The sequence below is a fragment of the Bos javanicus genome, chromosome 21 (assembly GCF_032452875.1).
Source record: "Bos javanicus breed banteng chromosome 21, ARS-OSU_banteng_1.0, whole genome shotgun sequence".
Lineage (NCBI taxonomy): Eukaryota > Metazoa > Chordata > Mammalia > Artiodactyla > Bovidae > Bos > Bos javanicus.
In genome coordinates, this window is record NC_083888.1 from 62,502,183 (window position 1) to 62,519,959 (window position 17,777).

At 39.6% G+C, this 17,777-nt stretch overlaps 1 long non-coding RNA gene across 1 annotated transcript; it reads left to right on the top strand.

The window, feature by feature from the left end:
* The first annotated feature begins 9,951 nt into the window (after positions 1 to 9,951).
* On the top strand, positions 9,952 to 10,883 carry LOC133233994 (uncharacterized). Its single transcript, XR_009731946.1, has 2 exons — positions 9,952 to 10,165; positions 10,388 to 10,883. It is a non-coding gene; the product is annotated as an uncharacterized LOC133233994 (long non-coding RNA).
* The last annotated feature ends 6,894 nt before the right edge of the window (positions 10,884 to 17,777 follow it).

Genomic DNA, 17,777 nt, shown 5'->3' on the forward strand with positions numbered 1-17,777 from the left:
AAATGTGATGTTATTTATGATTTCTGCCTATCACACATAGGTTTGGGCATAGAAATATAAATGAGTTTACTTTAGGATGTAAAAGTAAGACCCAAACTCCTCTGGAGGTAGGATGTGATACCCTACATATGCTGTATCATCTCAGTAGCATTATCAGCTGATTCATCTCTCTTACTCTATAGATGAGAAAGCTGAAGCTCAGAGAGTTTGAGCAATTTGTCCAAGGTCACACAGCTGGTGAGTGATGGGGCGTAGAGTCAAGACAGTGTTTATGGGGGCTGCAGAGCATGTTCATTTCCCCTAGTCTATCCTGAACCACTCTGAGGATGAAGCTTGTTCACCTGTGAGTTTCTCTTCTCCTCTGTTCGCCTGTATCAGTTACTGATTGCTGAGTAACAAAGTAGTCCAAAACATAGAGATTCAAACAACATGCACTTTAAAAGAGGTTTTTTTTTTAATTGAAATATAGTTGACTTACAATGTCGTGTTAGTTTCAGATGTACAGTGTTAGTTTCAGGGATACAGCAAAGTGAATCAATTATACATATACATATACTCACTCTTTTCCAGATTGTTTTCCCATATAGGGCACTACAGAGTACTGAGTAGAGTTTCCTGTGCTGTACAGTAGGTCCCTGTTAGTTATCTACGTTATATATAGTAGTGTGTGTGTTAGTTGCTCGGTCGTGTCCGACTCTTTGCGACCCCATGGACCGTAGCCCACTAGGCTCCTTTGTCCATGGGCTTCTCCAGGCAAGAAGACTGGAGTGGGTTGCCATTTCCTTCTCCAATGTATAGTAGTGTGTATATGTAAATCCCAGTCTCCCAATTTACCTCTACCCCTACTCCCTGATGACCATAAGTTTGTTATTGACTTCTGTAACTCTTTCTGTTTTGGAGATGCACCATTTACAATAGTCTGGACGTGAAAGCAAACTAAATGCCCATTAACAGAGGACTGGATTAAAAGGAATATGGTACAAATATACAATGGAATATTATTCAGCCACGAAAGAGAAGGGATTAATGCCACCTGCAGCATCATGGATGGACCTAGAGAGTCCTACTAAGTCAGACAGAGAAAGGTAAATACCCTATGATACAGCTTATATGTGGAATCCGAGATAGGGGCACAAATGAAGTAACCAGCACGCACTCATTATTCTAGCGTTTCCCTGGGTCAAGGATCTGAGCCCTGCTTAGCTGGCCGGGTCCTCGGCTCAGGGTCTTTTTAGAGGCTGCGGTCGGAGCGTTAACCCAGATCTCTCACATCGAGGCAGTAAAGGGGTCAGCAAAGGCCATCACCATCTCAAGGCTGGACTAGGACTGGACCATCTTCTGAGATGATGCATCAGGTTGTGCGCGGGATTCAGTTGCTTCTCGTGATGCTGGACAGAGGGCTTCAGTCACTCGCTGACTCTTGGCCTGTTTCTTCCCAGGTGGTCCTCTCCATTAGAATGAGTCTGTAAGAATGACCAGAGAGAGAAGTGTCAGTAAGAGGAGAGTCAGAGTCCTCTGTAACCTAGTCTCAGAAGGCGACATTCATCTTGTCTTCCATGTCCTCTTGTTACATGGAAGTCACTAGGTCTAGCCAATACCCAGGGGGAGGGGACTTCACAGGATGTGAACACTGGGGGTGGGGACTTTGGGAGCCACGTCACAATCTGCTGACCACATCGTCTTTCAAGACCTGAATCCCTGAGGGACTTTCACTACAACAATACTTGACAAGGGGGTAATAAGCTCTGGGTGGTTAAGGTTGTCTCAGGTCTTAAAACTCATGAGGGATGAGTAAACACTTGAACTTGAGTCCTTCTGCACTTATCTTTTCCTCTCCTGTGTGATATGCTTCTAACTCCATCCTCAGAGTGGTCAGGTCTAACCCAGTAGAAAGTATAGACTCTGGCGCTCCCGTAAATCTCAGCCAGATTCCATCACTTTCCAACTGTGTGACCCTGAACAAGTCACTCAGATTCTCTAAGCTGGAGCAACCTCATCTGTAGAATTAATGATACTGATGCTTGGCAGACATCACTGCCAAGAGGAGTCCATGAGAATTCATATGTGAAGTGGTATGGTTGGTATCTGTGGCTCACGGGTGCCCAGTGAGTGGAAACTCTTTCATCTCTGAGGTTCTCCTAACCTCCTTTCTCTTCTGCTTCCTGTGACAGTCTTGAGATGACTGGCAGGGGAAGTATGATCATCCCATTTCCCAGATGGGGAACCAGAGCTCAGAGTATCTTATCTGCCAAATATAACCAAAGTCTCCACCACCTGATGTTATCTAAAGAATGTAGTTATGAGTTTATTTATTGTCTCCATGATGAGAATACGTGCTCTGTGGCTGAAGAAACCTCATGGGTTATTTATTGCTTCACCTCCACCACTTCAATCCCTGGCTGCACGGAGTCTTGCTTTATACACAGTTGTTGGGGAAATCAGTGCATGAGACCTAGTTTTCCTCCCTAGACCTGGTCCTCATCTGGACCAACCTAAAGCCTTGCAGCACTTACTTAGTGGCTTGGAAGGACACACAGGAATAATGGTTTCGACACCTTGTATTCATTCACTCATTTCTCATTGCTGGTCCTGGAGGAATCTGAAAAAGTCATCAGATGAGCATATTTTGGGTAAAAGTCTCACAAATTCAGAAACTTTTCAAAAGGCTTTCAAAGCCTTTCTGAAGCCCACTCATCGACCCCTGGGGTAAGAACCCCAATTCTAGAAAGATATCTAGGTAGAAACGTGTTCATGCTCATATGAGTTAACCACCATCTACCCAGCATTGCCCTTTACTCAAACAAGCCCATGCAGTTTAGAGACAGAACTTGAGGTTCTACTGGGCCCGGTTGTTTGGCCACTAGCTTGGCTCTTAGGAAAGAGCCAGGTGGATCCCACTCCTTGCCACTCTCTTACCTCCAGCCCTGCCAGACACAGCCTGGTACAGGCAACCCTACTTCTGGGATACCAGAAGCCTGACCCTTGCCCATGTGGTTTTTCTCCACATCCAGTGCCCCCCTCCCAATGAATGTTCGATGGAGGGGCAATCATGAATATTCATTAGAAGGACTGATGCTGAAGCTGAAGCTCCAATACTTTGTTCACCTGATACAAAGAGCTGAATCATTGGAAAAGACCCTGATGCTGGGAAAGCAAAAGGAGAAAGGGGCAGCAGAAGATGAGATGGTTGGATGGCATCATTAACTCAATGGACGTGAATTTGGGCAAACTCTGGGAATTAGTGAAAGACAGGGGAGCCTGGCATGCTGCAGTCCGTGGAGTTCCAAAGAGTCAGACATGACTGAGTGACTGAACAACATCAGTGCCCACCTCCCAGCCCGCATCACCTCCTGGACCTGCTGCTGGCAGGGAGATTCCTTCAGGGACCCTGGTTGCAAAGCCAGGGAGGCCACTCCCATCGGGGATTCCCAGGCAATACTCCCCATGCCAGGGTTCAGGTGTGGGGAGAAGGGCCGGATGCTGTCAGACCCCAGCACCAGTGTTTTGTTCTGGGGGTTCAAGCAGTGCCACAGGCAGCCAGCTAGCTCACACTCTACCTCCTACTGACTGGAAATGACTTGGGCAAGGCATTTACCTCCAGGGTCTTCAGCTTCCTTGTCATTAAATAGAGAGTACCTGGCCCCTACCCAAGCTCGCAGCATTTAAGTAGGGAAAAAAATGACCTGTGGAACATGGAAGGGTTGACCTCACTGTCCAGGATTAACGTAGGGGCTGCCAAAGAGAAGGGCATCATGGTACTGCAGCGAGAGACATGGTCTCTGTGAATTCAAATCCCTGCCTGCTCCCTCACCTGTGCAACCTTAGGAAAGTTATCTATGAACCTGAGCACCTGTTTCCTCATCGGTAACATAGGGATGACACCAGCTCCTGTCTCATCAACTGCAGTGAGGATTCAGTGAGCACAAATGTCCCTGGTTCATCCTGACAAGGGGTTTAGGGATGCTTCTTGTCACGTGATCACATCAGTGATGCTGAGACAAGCCCACAGGAGATGCCTGGCGTATGCAAGGGAAGCACACACACCTGTACCACTAATTCCCTGCCCTGGGCCACAGTGATTTTGTACAACCTCAGTGCTACTCTGTATAAATAATGAGTGGGTTGTTTTCAAGGATAATGGTGTAACGGTCTAGAAACAGGGGTGTTTCCTGAGTCGGGATTCAAATGAAGATGACTTTATCAGCATCCTTTGTAGTTAGGTGGCGTCTTGCCCCTGGGTTCTGGCCACCAAATGGGTGTGGAAGTCCGTTCCTCTTTCTCTCAACCCCAGTGCTCTCTCTTCTTCTTCAAAACCCATGAATTACGGATGGGACCCACACTAGAAGGAAGCAGGTAGATTCCTGTGTCACTGCATAGAAAACAGCTGCCAATAAAGGGCACCCAAGATACGAGGGATGGTAACATGGCCAAGGAAGAATTCTAGAAGGGACTCAGTCTAAGATGAAAAGATGAATCTAACATCAATTCTTCTTTAGAAAAAATAAGATTTAACTGTGAAATTTAACTTTGAAATTTTAAATTTTCAAAAGAAGATTTAACTTTGAATGCTTACCATGTGGTAGATGCTGGGCCAAGTGTTTTTGTACATTATCTCAATTTTCTGTTTTAACCATCATTGAATCTGATATTGTTGGCATTTCTACTTTACAGATAAGAAAATCAACACTTCAAGAATTTAAGGGACTTCCTTAAGGCCCCAAAGGTAGTGAGTAGCACAGTCTAAACTTAAAACCCAGGTGTTAGGATTCTCAATCTATTCATGTTTTGAGTCACCTTGTTACCATGGTCTTTCTTCCTTAAAGGGATCCATGATCTATTAGTAGAAACAGTCCGTGGACAGAGAGAGTCAAGTTATAAAACAGAAAGGCTTGAATGCCATAGGAGAGGGCAGATAAAATGCTGTCAGGATTCAGAGGAGGGAAGAGTAACTTCCAGCAGGGAATTCAGGAAGCCTCTCTTGTGGATGTCACATGAGTTTTATAAATCTCTGTCATACTCTGAATACCTGGACTCTGCAGCAGCATCCTCCAAATTCACCTCTCTGTCCTTCACCAGTGTGGTCCTTTCTTCGTCTATTGTTCTTCCGCCTCCGACCCAATCTTATCCACCTTGTTTGTCCAACTGACATCCCATATCTTCTGGCCAGCTGCCCTAAGAAAATACAAGAATCCCTACATGTGTTTTGAAATAGTAATATGACTACAGCTATCCATATAGGGGTGTGAAGTCATAGATCACTGAGGTATCTCAGAAAACACTAGGGGAACAGGGCCAATGGGCTGGTACCTTGGAGAACTAACCATAGAGAAAGAAATAAAGTATTCCCTCAGAAACAAAAAAGAAGGTAAATATCAGCAAAAAAAGCCATCAATGACAGCTGGTTCCTCTGAGATATGGGAGTAAAGTCTGGGGGTTGAGTTGCCCTCAGCCCTGGGGATGAAGTTATGGATGTCAACTGGGATAACCATAGTACACTGAATATTACCTTCCTTACAAAACTATTTGAGATATGTTACACTGGAAATTCTTTACATTTCTATCTGAGTGACTAAGTATGCTACAATCTTTGGAACATGAGCCAGGAGTACGCATCTTGACAAAACTCTGTAGAGGATTCTGAGGCATTCTATTAGTTGATAAATATTTTCTGGAATAAAAGGTCAGTAGTTCTATTTCCAGTTTTTTAAGGAATCTCCACACTGTTCTCCATAGTGGCTGTACTAGTTTGCATTCCCACCAACAGTGTAAGAGGGTTCCCTTTTCTCCACACCCTCTCCAACATTTATTATTTGTAGACTTTTGAATCACAGCCATTCTGACTGGTGTGAAATGGTACCTCATAGTGGTCTTGATTTGCATTTCTCTGATAATGAGTGATGTTGAGCATCTGCCTTATGATCCAGCAATCCCACTGCTGGGCATACACACTGAGGAAACCAGAAGGGAAAGAGACACGTGTACCCCAATGTTCATCGCAGCACTGTTTATAATAGCCAGGACACGGAAGCAACCTAGATGTCCATCAGCAGATGAATGGATAAGAAAGCAGTGGTACATATACACAATGGAGTATTACTCAGCCATTAAAAAGAATTCATTTGAATCAGTTCTAATGAGGTGGATGAAACTGGAGCCTATTATACAGTGAAGTAAGCCAGAAGGAAAAACACCAATACAGTATACTAACGCATATATATGGAATTTAGAAAGATGATAACAATAACCCTGTGTACGAGACAGCAAAAGAGACACTGATGTATGGAACAGTCTTATGGACTCTGTGGGAGAGGGAGAGGGTGGGAAGATTTGGGAGAATGGCATTGAAACATGTAAAATATCATGTATGAAATGAGATGCCAGTCCACGATACTGGGTGCTTGGGGCTAGTGCACTGGGACGACCCAGAGGGATGGTATGGGGAGGGAGGAGGGAGGAGGGTTCAGGATGGGGAGCACATGTATACCTGTGGCGGATTCATTTTGATATTTGGCAAAACTAATACAATTATGTAAAGTTTAAAAATAAAATAAAATTTAAAAAAAAAAAGGTCAGTAGTATGCTTCAGCTCTACCCAAGAACCTGGGCATGGGATACTGAGTCACTAGTTACCTGGAGTAGCGGTACCGCAAGTGTACAGACCCAGGCATGATACAGATAAATCTCAGGCTCCACTGTGTGGAAATTAGACCTAACTGGCTATCTGTATGCTTTTCCCAGGTCATTTGTTCACTTGCTCCTGGAATGGGATTATTTGGCAGTCAAAGCCAGAGCAGGAATTTGCTTCAAAGATGAGAATTAAGGATATTTAATCTTTGCTATTGGTGGTAGAGAGGATGAGAAAATGCAAATTCAGGAACATGAAGGCTTCTGCTCAAACACAAGCATTTTTCACAGACTCCAGAGAGAAGAAGAAGAATCCACCCAAACTACCACTCTGGGTGTTTCTGGAGTAACATACTGGAAATCTGTCTTCTCAGAATGAAAATCAACCCAACCATTGACAAAGAGTTTGGAGACCAAAGAATTCCAGTGGTTATTTGATTCCACTGTCTTTGCTATATGATGAAGAGCATTCAAATTCATCTTTTCCTCTGGGTCATGCTACTAGATTAAAACATTTTGGACCACTTGATAAAGCAATATATAGCAGTGAGTTCCATACCTAGAATCTCCAAAATGGCTATCTGCAATCATGATCATTATGTAACTAATATAAATTACTTCTAATAATAAAATTATGAGATCATGTTGCCCAACTCTGTCACATGTAAATATGGGGAAACTGAGCCTGGTAAAAATAACAGGCTTGATTGGCATCACACAGTAAGTCAGTGGCCTGTGTTGTCAAAGTCACCCCTGCCTTATGGTCTCCTAAAGAAACTTGCAAGTCCCATGGCAGAATCACAGCTGTTGGAATGGCCCAACCAGGATGTCAGTAGATGGGATCTGAAAACCATATGGAATAAACTATGCATTTTATAAAAGAAACCAAAACTTGAATAATCAGAGGGCCAGAAACACAGCTTTGGGGATTTGATTTACCATGAGAAAGAACACTAGATATTAAAAGATGCCAACAAACAATCTATTATCATTGTACTCAGTAATTTTGTAAAAAAAAAAAATGTAATAATACTATTTATGGGACTAAGTACATCATGGGCCTTTTACTTACACACGAGCAAGTCAGGAATTCTTGTCCCCATGTTGAGGTTGAGGAAGTGGGTTCCTGGAGGTGAAGTGACTTTGCTGTGACCATGAAACTTGTCATTTGCAAGGTCAGCCAGGGGTATAAGGATGCTTGCTTTTGACACCAATCTTCCCATGCCTGCCATGCTTCTTCCCCCATCTAGGCTGTTCCATGAACACTCAAAGGTCATGGGAAAGGAAATGTAATACTTCAGGGAGATTTTGGAATCAGAACAATATTGCCTTTTCAGAAAGTGATAACTTGCTGGAAATAAATGAAGAGTGAAAAATCCAGACAGCTTGACGTTTTCTCATAAAACAATAGGTCGCCTTGTAGTTTTGCTGTGAAAAATACCCATTCATTAATCAGACACTGGCTGAGTACCTACTACACATTGAGCCACAGTGCTAGATCTTACAGAGGTCACAGTGGAATTGTTCCCAGGCTCTGCTTTTCAGGGGCTCAAAACCAGGGCGGGCAAGACACGGTTAATTGTATAATTGCTCTTAAAGGTTTCCTCATACATCCCCACTCATTGCCACGTAGCTTGCTTCTTCTTCCTGTGGAAGTTGTGTCATTGTTACCTCATTGACTTTAAACTTGGCTAGTAGGATGTGGGAGTATATTATATCCAAAGTTTTAAAAGATATTGCAAATGTCTTCCATTGCACTTCTGCCCTCTGCCATGACAATGGCAGGTTCCAAAGAGCATTTGTTGCTCCATCCATCTGGGTCCCAGTATGAGAAGACATATGGAGTAGAGCTTCTCCTGACAGGGGTGCTTCCTGGAGCTGAGTCAACTAGCACCGTACATGAGTGAGAAAAGGATGCTGCTTTGCTTTGCTGTGTTTTTTTTTTTTTTTTTTTTTTGCAGTTGTCTATTACAGAAGCAAAGTTGACTGACAGAGAACATGAAATCTGACACAAGGTAGAAACTGATGAATTCTAAGAGAAATACAGACACCTTTTTTGTCTATAGAAAGAAATAGATTGCTTATGTTGATAAAGCACAGCTTATGTTGTCAGGGAGACCTTATAAAGATGGTGATATGTGAGATGGACATCAAACTTAGTAGGACTTGAATATGGAAATAAAGCGAGACCATTTCTGATGTTCCCATTATTCAGGACTGGAGAAGAAGGTTGGGGAAGGGGAAGTAGGGTTAGAATATCTGAGAACAATCTGCTTCTTTCGTGTCATCTTGCAAATCCTTTAGGGCTGTACTCATTTTGGTGAACTACCCTTTATCTACAGAATCTCAGGAACTGATCAGAGTAGACTAACCTTGCCTGCAGATATGTTCTGGAGAATTGAGTGTCTGATGGAATATGTACCTGATCAAGATTGGGAAGTCTGGCTTAGATTCAGAAGTAGAGGAAAAATATGAGACAGGACATCAGACTAGCTGGGCTTATTGCAGTCCTTGAGATGAAAAGACTTTGTGATTTGGGTTTTTGATCTTCCCTTACCTGTCCTCAATCCTGCCATCCATTTACTGAGGGGATAGAGTAAGAGTCTCTGAAAAGTCTGAGCTACTAAGGATTCATTTTTAGGAAAGACTCCAAGGTTAGATTTGATTTCAGCTGACAATTAAGTGTCATGTCACACAGGCATATAAGATTACCCTGTTGACCCAGACAGTGGAAAACATTAGCTTTGTCTACGTAAAGGTCTACAGATTAATTACCACTCTCCTTATTTCCCTTGATCTTATCCTTTTATATTCATATTAACCTTAAGTTTTCCTCTCTCATTTATTAAAAGCTGTATATATTCTTTAAAAAACTTTTCTTTCTCTCCTTCTTTAAATCCTAACTGCTTGTAAACAAATACTGATTCCATATTCAATTTCTTCCTCTTATATTTCCTTATGACTTCCTTTAATTCTGACAGAACCTTAAGTTTCTTACTCTATGACTGTTTCTGAGCTGTTCAAGTTGAAAAACTTAAGTTATTCCTGCATTTTATCCTAAACACCAAAACTACCCTCTCAGAAAATTTGATTGACCTTATGTTAAAAATAGATCCACCAGTCCAGGTTCGATGCACGATACTGGATGCTTGGGGCTGGTGCACTGGGACGACCCAGAGGGATGGTATGGGGATGGAGGAGGGTTCAAGATGGGGAACACATGTATACCTGTGGCGGATTCATTTTGATATATGGCAAAACCAACACAATATTGTAAAGTTAAAAAATTAAATTAAATTAAAAAAAAAAATTAAAAAAAAAAATAGATCCAAACTGTGATCTCTTCTCACCAACTTCAACATGATCACTCTACTCTCCCATCATTGCTTCTGTAGTGTAACCAGAACCCCTGGTCACTACATTCTACTCTCTAACGGTTGCTAGGGTGATACTCTACAAACTAGATTTGGCAGCCATGGAAATGAGCTGCTCAGATCTGCTTTTGGAAGCATACCAGTGAACCCAGCTACTGCTCCTTCAGGTATGTCACCATATCTGTGCCAAGGCTGTGCTTCTCAAAGTTTGCTTCTAGTCAATGATCGAGCATAATCGGTGTACTGATGCAGACCCATTCCTATAAGATGTAGGATTCTGCCAGCAAGTACCTTTGGCTCAAGAACAACCATTGGTTTGGCCGAACCCTTCTTAGAACGGTCTAAGACTATTCTTATTCAATCCTCTTTCTTTCTTCTATTTTCTTAAGGAATCCAATCTACATTGAGATCTGAAGTCTTTCCTCAACTACTCCAGCTGTCATAGGCATTCGCACCAATTTATTTCTAAATTTGAAAAACTCCATTCTCAGACACATCAAAATCAAACTGTTGAAAACTTAAAGAAAAAAGTCTGAAAAGAGCTAGAGGAAAAAAGTGACACATTAGTTCTAGAAGAACAATTATCTGAATGGCAGGATATTTCTCATCTAAAGCCATGGAGGCATGAAGGAAGTGGGCAATATTTGTGAAGTGCTGAGAGAAAAGAGCTGTCAACCCAGAAATCCATAGTCAGTGAAAATATCCTTCAGGAATGAAGGTGAAATGAAGATATTCTCAGATGAAAGGAAACTAAGTAAATTTGCTTATTGCTTAAAAATAATCCTGAAGAATGTTTTTCAAATGGGAGGTGAATGACCCTAAAGGGAAACTTGGAACACTGGGAATAAAAAACAAGAAGAAATGGTGAAAAAAAAAAAAAAAATTTAGTAAAATTCTTGGCATATAGATTATTTTCATCCTTTTAAGGTCTTCAAAACACATTTGACAATTGAATACAAGAATTATGATATTGTCTGATGAGGCTTCTTGATATTTTAAAATGCAATGTATGTCAAAAAACAAAAGCAGGAGAGTATAAAATAATATGCACGATGGTAAGTTTTCTACATTGACTTGAAGCAGCAAAATATTAATTCTAAGTAGAAAGTGAAATGGTAAATATGAATAGTGTAATGCCTTGGGCAACAAAAATAAAACTTTAAAAGATATATAGTAAAAAGAAACCCAATAGATTGATTAAAATTGGATAAAATATGATTTAAATAATTCAAAATAAGACAGGAAAGAGAAAACAAGGAGATAAAAAGGGTAACACATTATACATAACAAAATGGTAGACTTGACTCTAAAATTAAAAAAATTACATTATACATAAATGATTTAAACATGATAATTAAAAGATAGAGCATATCAAATTAGATAATAAAAAATAAAGCCAAACTGTGCTTTATATCATGATATAAGTAGGTTAAAAGTAAACAAATGAAAAAATATATACTTTGAAAACTCTAATGAAAATAAAAATGAAATGTTATATTAATATCAGACAAAGTAATCTTGAAAGCAAGGAAACTTGTCAGGTATAAAGTGAGATACATGGAATGACAAAAGGGTCAATTTACCAGAAGACAAAGCAAATTGAAATGCTTATGTACCTAACAATAGAGCTTCAAAATATATGAAATAAAAACTGATGGAGTCAATAAAATTGAAAACAGGAAAACAATAGAGAAAATAAATAAAATCATAAACTGGCTCTTTGAAAACCATCAGTAACATAAATATCTATCTAGGCAAACAAGAGAAGAAAGAAGACGTAAGTTACAACTTGATTATAGATTGTAAAGTGAGACTCCATAAATACTAATGAAGTTGTTATAAATAACTCTACATGTAGATATTTTGATAACTTAAATTATTATAAATTTTGACAGCTTAAATAAAAGACCAAAGTCATGATCCATAAAAGGAAAAAAATGATAAATTAGATTTTATCAAAGTAAAAAAAACAGCTCTGTCAATGATAATGTTAAGAGAATGAATATACAAACAATAAACTGAGAGAAATACTTGGAAATGAGATAATAAATAAAAGACTTGTATCCACAATATATAAAGATTTCTCAAAGCTCAATAGTAAGAACAATAGTCCAATTACAAAATAAACAAGACTTCAACAATTACTTCTCAAAAATATATAGCAATGAAAAATAAACACATGAATCTGTGCTCAACATCATTAACCATCAGGAAAATGCAAGTTAAAACTATGATAAGATACTACTACACACCTTCTAGAATTGTAGCATTACTAAGTGCTGGTGATAATACAGAATAACTCATACTTTCCTACGCTGATGGTGGGATTGCAAAATAGGATGGCCATTTTGGAAATCACCTTGGTAATTTCTTTAAAGTCTTGCATACATTGAATACTCACCATCTGACCCAACAATCCCAATCCAAAGAATTAACCCTAGAGAAATGAAAGATTACATTCACACAAAAACCTGTATGAATGAGTCTAGCAGATCTATTCATAATTGCCAAAAACTAGAATCTACCCAAATGTTCTTCAATGGGTGAATGTATAAACGAACTGGTAAATTTATCCAAATAGTGGGATACCCTTCAACAATAAAAAGCACTGAAATATTGATACACATAACATAGATATGTCTCAAAAGCACCATGCATTTCAAAAGGTTAGAGGATACATGCCAAAAATGTAAATAATAAAGCTCAATACCTGCTTATGATGAAAACTTTGTTGCCTGGAGAATTCCATGGATAGAGGAGCCTGGCAGGCTACAGTCCACTGGGTCTCACAGAGTTGAACATGACTGAAGTGACTTACCATGCATGCACAAAGAACCAACATATTATTAAAAATAAAGTTTATAAAAATTGCTACATATAAAATCAATATATTTTAAATTGCATTTCCATATTCAAGCAGAAACAATAAAAATAAGTTTTACTTTCAATAGCAATAAAATATATGTGTACATACATCTTCTTTAAAGATGCACACCTATTAAGTAATAAAATATATTTGAAGTCTTTTTAAAGACCCAAATAAATGGATAGACGTACCGTATTTAGCAACACAATGGCCCAATATTTTAAGAGGTCAAATCTTCTCATGCTGATCTGAAGATCCAATGTAATTCTAATCTGACTCCCCATAGGTTGTTTTAGAATTTGATAAGCTGGTAATGAAATCTACATGGAAGTACAAAGGCCTGGGGAATATAGAGGATATTCTGAAGAAGAATAAGCTGGGTGGAGCAGTTTACTTTGTCAGGTTTCTAGTTCTGTAGCAAAAGTAATGAAGGCAATGTCATATTAAAGCTAAGAAGCTAAAAGTTCAGTGCAACAGAAGAGTTCTAATAGGGACCCATGTGTTGAAACAGAATTTGATAGAGAACACATTTTGGAAACTGGGGAAAATGATCAACATGTGAATGGTGTAGATCTTTTGGTTATTCATATGAAGAAAAAAGAAAATCAATCCCCCTTTACAAGAATTCCACATATATTCAAGACCAAATTGTAAGATACAACATTAAAAATGCTAAAACATTTCTATAATATCCAGGCAGATAAGTGTGTTTGTACATAAACTTCCCCTTTCACACTTGCCATTTCAACCAAGGAAGACATAATGACATAAAGGATGTGACTGTAAGTTTAATTGCATTAAAATCCAACACATTTATCCAAAGATACTATGCAAGTTACGAAAAGGCAAGTCATAAAACAGAAGAAGAGTTGAAACACACAAAGCAACAAAATACTTGCATCCAAAATATAATGAAGGTTTAACCCAAGTTATGGAGAAGGCAATGGCACCCCACTCCAGTACTCTTGCCTGGAAAATCCATGGATGGAGGAGCCTGGTAGGCAGCAGTCCATGGGGTCACTAAGAGTCGGACACAACTGAGCGACTTCACCTTCACTTTTCTCTTTCTTGCATTGGAGAAGGAAATGGCAGCCCACTCCAGTGTTCTTGCCTGGAGAATCCCAGGGACAGTGGAGCCTGATGGGCTGCTGTCTATGGGGTCGCACAGAGTCGGACACGACTGAAGCGACTTAGCAGCAGCAGCAGCAGCAGCAGCAACCCAAGTTAATGAGAAAAAACACAAAAATTCAACAGAAATCTGGATAAAATCCTTAAACAGTCCCATTCATCTATATCATCTATTCAGTCTAATTATTAGCCATTTAAATACAAATTAAGATGATTGGCAACCAACAGATAAGTAAAAGGTAATATAATCAGCAAAGCTAAGCGTTAATAATTATACTATCTTGCTATTACTATTGAGAGTAGCAACTGGTGCAACCTCTTTTAAAGCATTATCTTGTAAATGCACATTTCCATTCTCAAGTATGTTACATTCATTCTGTTCTCAGGTGTATATACTCTTGTTCATGTGACCTAAGACACAGGTACAAGAGTATTTATACAAGTATTGGTCATAGCAGCAAAAAACTGAACCCAGTTCAAGTATCTACTAATTGGTATTTTAAGTATTTTGAGGTATATTCATCTAGTGGAATTTGCACACTAGTTAAAATGAATCAATGCTACCTACCAACATAAATATATTCTAAAGTTTAAGGTAGGTTGAAAAGCGACAGGTATAGAATGTTAGGTAGATAATGGTTCTGCTTTATAAAACCCCAAAAATTAAAAAAAAATAATAGTTCAGGAATAAAAATAAATGCATAATAAAATGTTTTAAAAAGGCAATATTATATGACATCCCTTATATGTGGCATCTAAAAAAATATGATACAAATGAACTTATTTATGACACAGAAAGAGACTCACAGACTTAAAAAATAAACAAGTTTGCCAGGGTGATGGGATAGTTAGGGACTTTGGGAAGGTCATGTACACACTGCTATATTTAAAATGAATAACCAACAAGGACCTACTGCATAGCACATGGACCCCTGCTCGATGTTATGTGCCAGCCTGGATGTGAGAGGACTCTGGGGGAGACTCGATACATGTATATGTATGGCTGAGTCCCTTCACTGTTTACCTCAAACCATCACAATATTAATTGGCTATCAGTTCAGTTTAGTCGCTCAGTAGTGTCTGACTCTTTGTGAACCATGGATTGAAGCACGCCAGGCCTCCCTGTCCATCATCAACTCTCAGAGCTTACTCAAACTCATGTCCATCGAGTTGGTGATGTCATCCAACCATTTCATCCTCTGTCCTCCCCTTCTCCTCCTGACATCAATCTTTTCCAGCATCAGGGTCTTTTCCAATGAGTCAGGTCTTCTTATCAGGTGGCCAAAGTATTGGAGTTTCAGCTTCAACATCATTCCTTCTGATGAATATTCAGGACTGATTTCCTTGAGGATTGACTGATTGGATCTCCTTGCAGTCCAAGGGACTCTCACGAATCTTCTCCAACACCACAGTTCAAAAGCATCAATTCTTCAGAACTCAGCTTTCTTTATAGTCCAACTCTCACATCCATACATGACCACTGGAAAAACCACAGCCTTGACTAGATGGACCTTTGTTGAAGTTACTTGTTAAAGTAACGTCTCTGCTTTTTAATATGCTGTCTAGGTTGGTAATAGCTTTTCTTCCAAGGAGCAAGCATCTTTTAATTTCATGGCTGCAGTCACCATCTGCAGTGATTTTGGAGCCTAAAAAAATAAAGTCTGTCACTATTTCCATTGTTTTCCCATCTGTTTGCCATGAAGTGATGGGACCAGATGCCATGATCTTAGTTTTCTGAATGTTGAGCTTTAAGCCAACTTTTTCACTCTCCTCTTTAACTTTCATCAAGAGGCTCTTCAGTTCCTGTTCACTTTCTGCCATGAGGGTGGTATCATCTGCATATCTGAGGTTATTGATATTTCTCCTGGCAACCTTGATTCCAGCTTGTGCTTCATCCAGCCTGGCATTTCACATGATGTACTCTGCATATAAGTTAAATAAGCAGGGTGACAATATACAGCCTTGACATACTCCTTTCCCAGTTTGGAACCAGACTGTTGTTCAATGTCTGGTTCTAATTGTTGATTCTTCACCTGCATACATATTTCTCAGGAGGCAGGTAAGGTGGCCTTGTATTTCCATCTCTTGAAGAATTTTCCACAGTTTGTTGTGATCCACACAATCAAAGGCTTTGGCATAGTCAATAAAGCAAAAGTAGATGTTTTTTCTGGAACTCTCTTGATTTTTCTATGATCCAACAGATGTTGGCAATTTGATCTCTGCCTTTTCTAAATCCAGCTTAAGCATCTAGAATTTCACAGTTCATACTGTTGAAGCCTGGCTTGGAGAATTTTGAGCATTACTTTGCTAGCATGTGAGATGAGTGGAATTATGCAGTAGTTTGAACATTCTTTGGCATTGCCTTTCTTTGGGATTGAAATGAAGACTGACCTTTTCCTTACAGTGGAAGTGACAGATAGAATCAAGGAATTAGATCTGATAGACAAAGTGCCTTAAGAACCATAGACAGAGGTTCATGACATTGTATAGGAGGCAGTGATCAAGACCACCCCCAAGAAAGAGAAATACATGTTTTAATACCATTCTCCCGAATCATCCCACCCTCACCCTCTCCCACAGAGTCCAAAAGACTGTTCTATACATCTGTGTCTCTTTTGCTGTCTTGCATACAGGGCTATCATTACCATCTTTCTAAATTCCATATATATTTGTTATTATACTGTATTGGTGTTTTTCTTTCTGGCTTACTTCACTCTGTATAATATGCTCCAGTTTCACCCACGTATATTATCATATGTGAAACAAATCACCAGTCCAGGTTCAATGCATGATACAGGATGCTCGGGGCTGGTGCACTGGGATGACCCAGAGGGATGGGATGGGGAGGAAGGTGAGAGGGGGGTTCAGGATGGGGAACACATGTACACCCGTGGCAGATTCATGTCAATGTATGGCAAAACCAATGCAATATTGTAAAGTAATTAGCCTCCAATTAAAATAAATAAATTTATATTAAAAAAAAGAGAAATACAAACAGGCAAAATGATTGTATGAGAAGGCCTTACAAATAGCTGAGAAAAGAAGAGAAGCAAAAGGCAAAGGAGAAAAGGAAAGATACATCATTTGAATGCAGAGTTCCAAAGAACAGCAAGGAGAGGTAAGAATGCCTTCTTCAGTGATTAATGCAAAGAAATAGAGGAAAATAATAGAATGGTAAAGACTAGAGAGCTCATCAAGAAAATTAGAGATACCAAGGGAACATTTAATGCAAAGATAGGCTCAATAAAGGACAGAAATGGTATGGACCTAACAGAAGCAGAAGATATTAAGAAGAGGTGGCAAGAATACACAGAAGAACTATACAAAATAGATCTTCATGACCCAGATAGCCACGATGGTGTGATCACTCAATTATATGGTGTGATCCTGGAATGCAAAGTCAAATGGGCCTTAAAGCATCACTACGAACAAAGCTAGTGGAAGTGATGGAATTCCAGTTGAGTTATTTCAAATCCTAAAAGATAACTGGCTATATCCCAATACAAAATGATTTTTGGTATTAAAAAATTAAAATTAAAAAAAGTGCAATAAACCCAAAGTTATCCAGATGGGGTGTTCACAGAGCAATGGTGAAGTAGACTTTATGGGATTTTATAATCGTATTTCTTAGATTTCAGCAACAACAGACCTGCAGTTAGGGCAAGGCTCAGGAGAGATAACCCGAGTCCACTCTTCTCAGTGCCAGCTGGGCTGGTTCTCTGTCTGGGATGGGAGTCCTCAGAAGGCCTGTTGACTCACACATCTGAGACTCATCAGCTGATGCC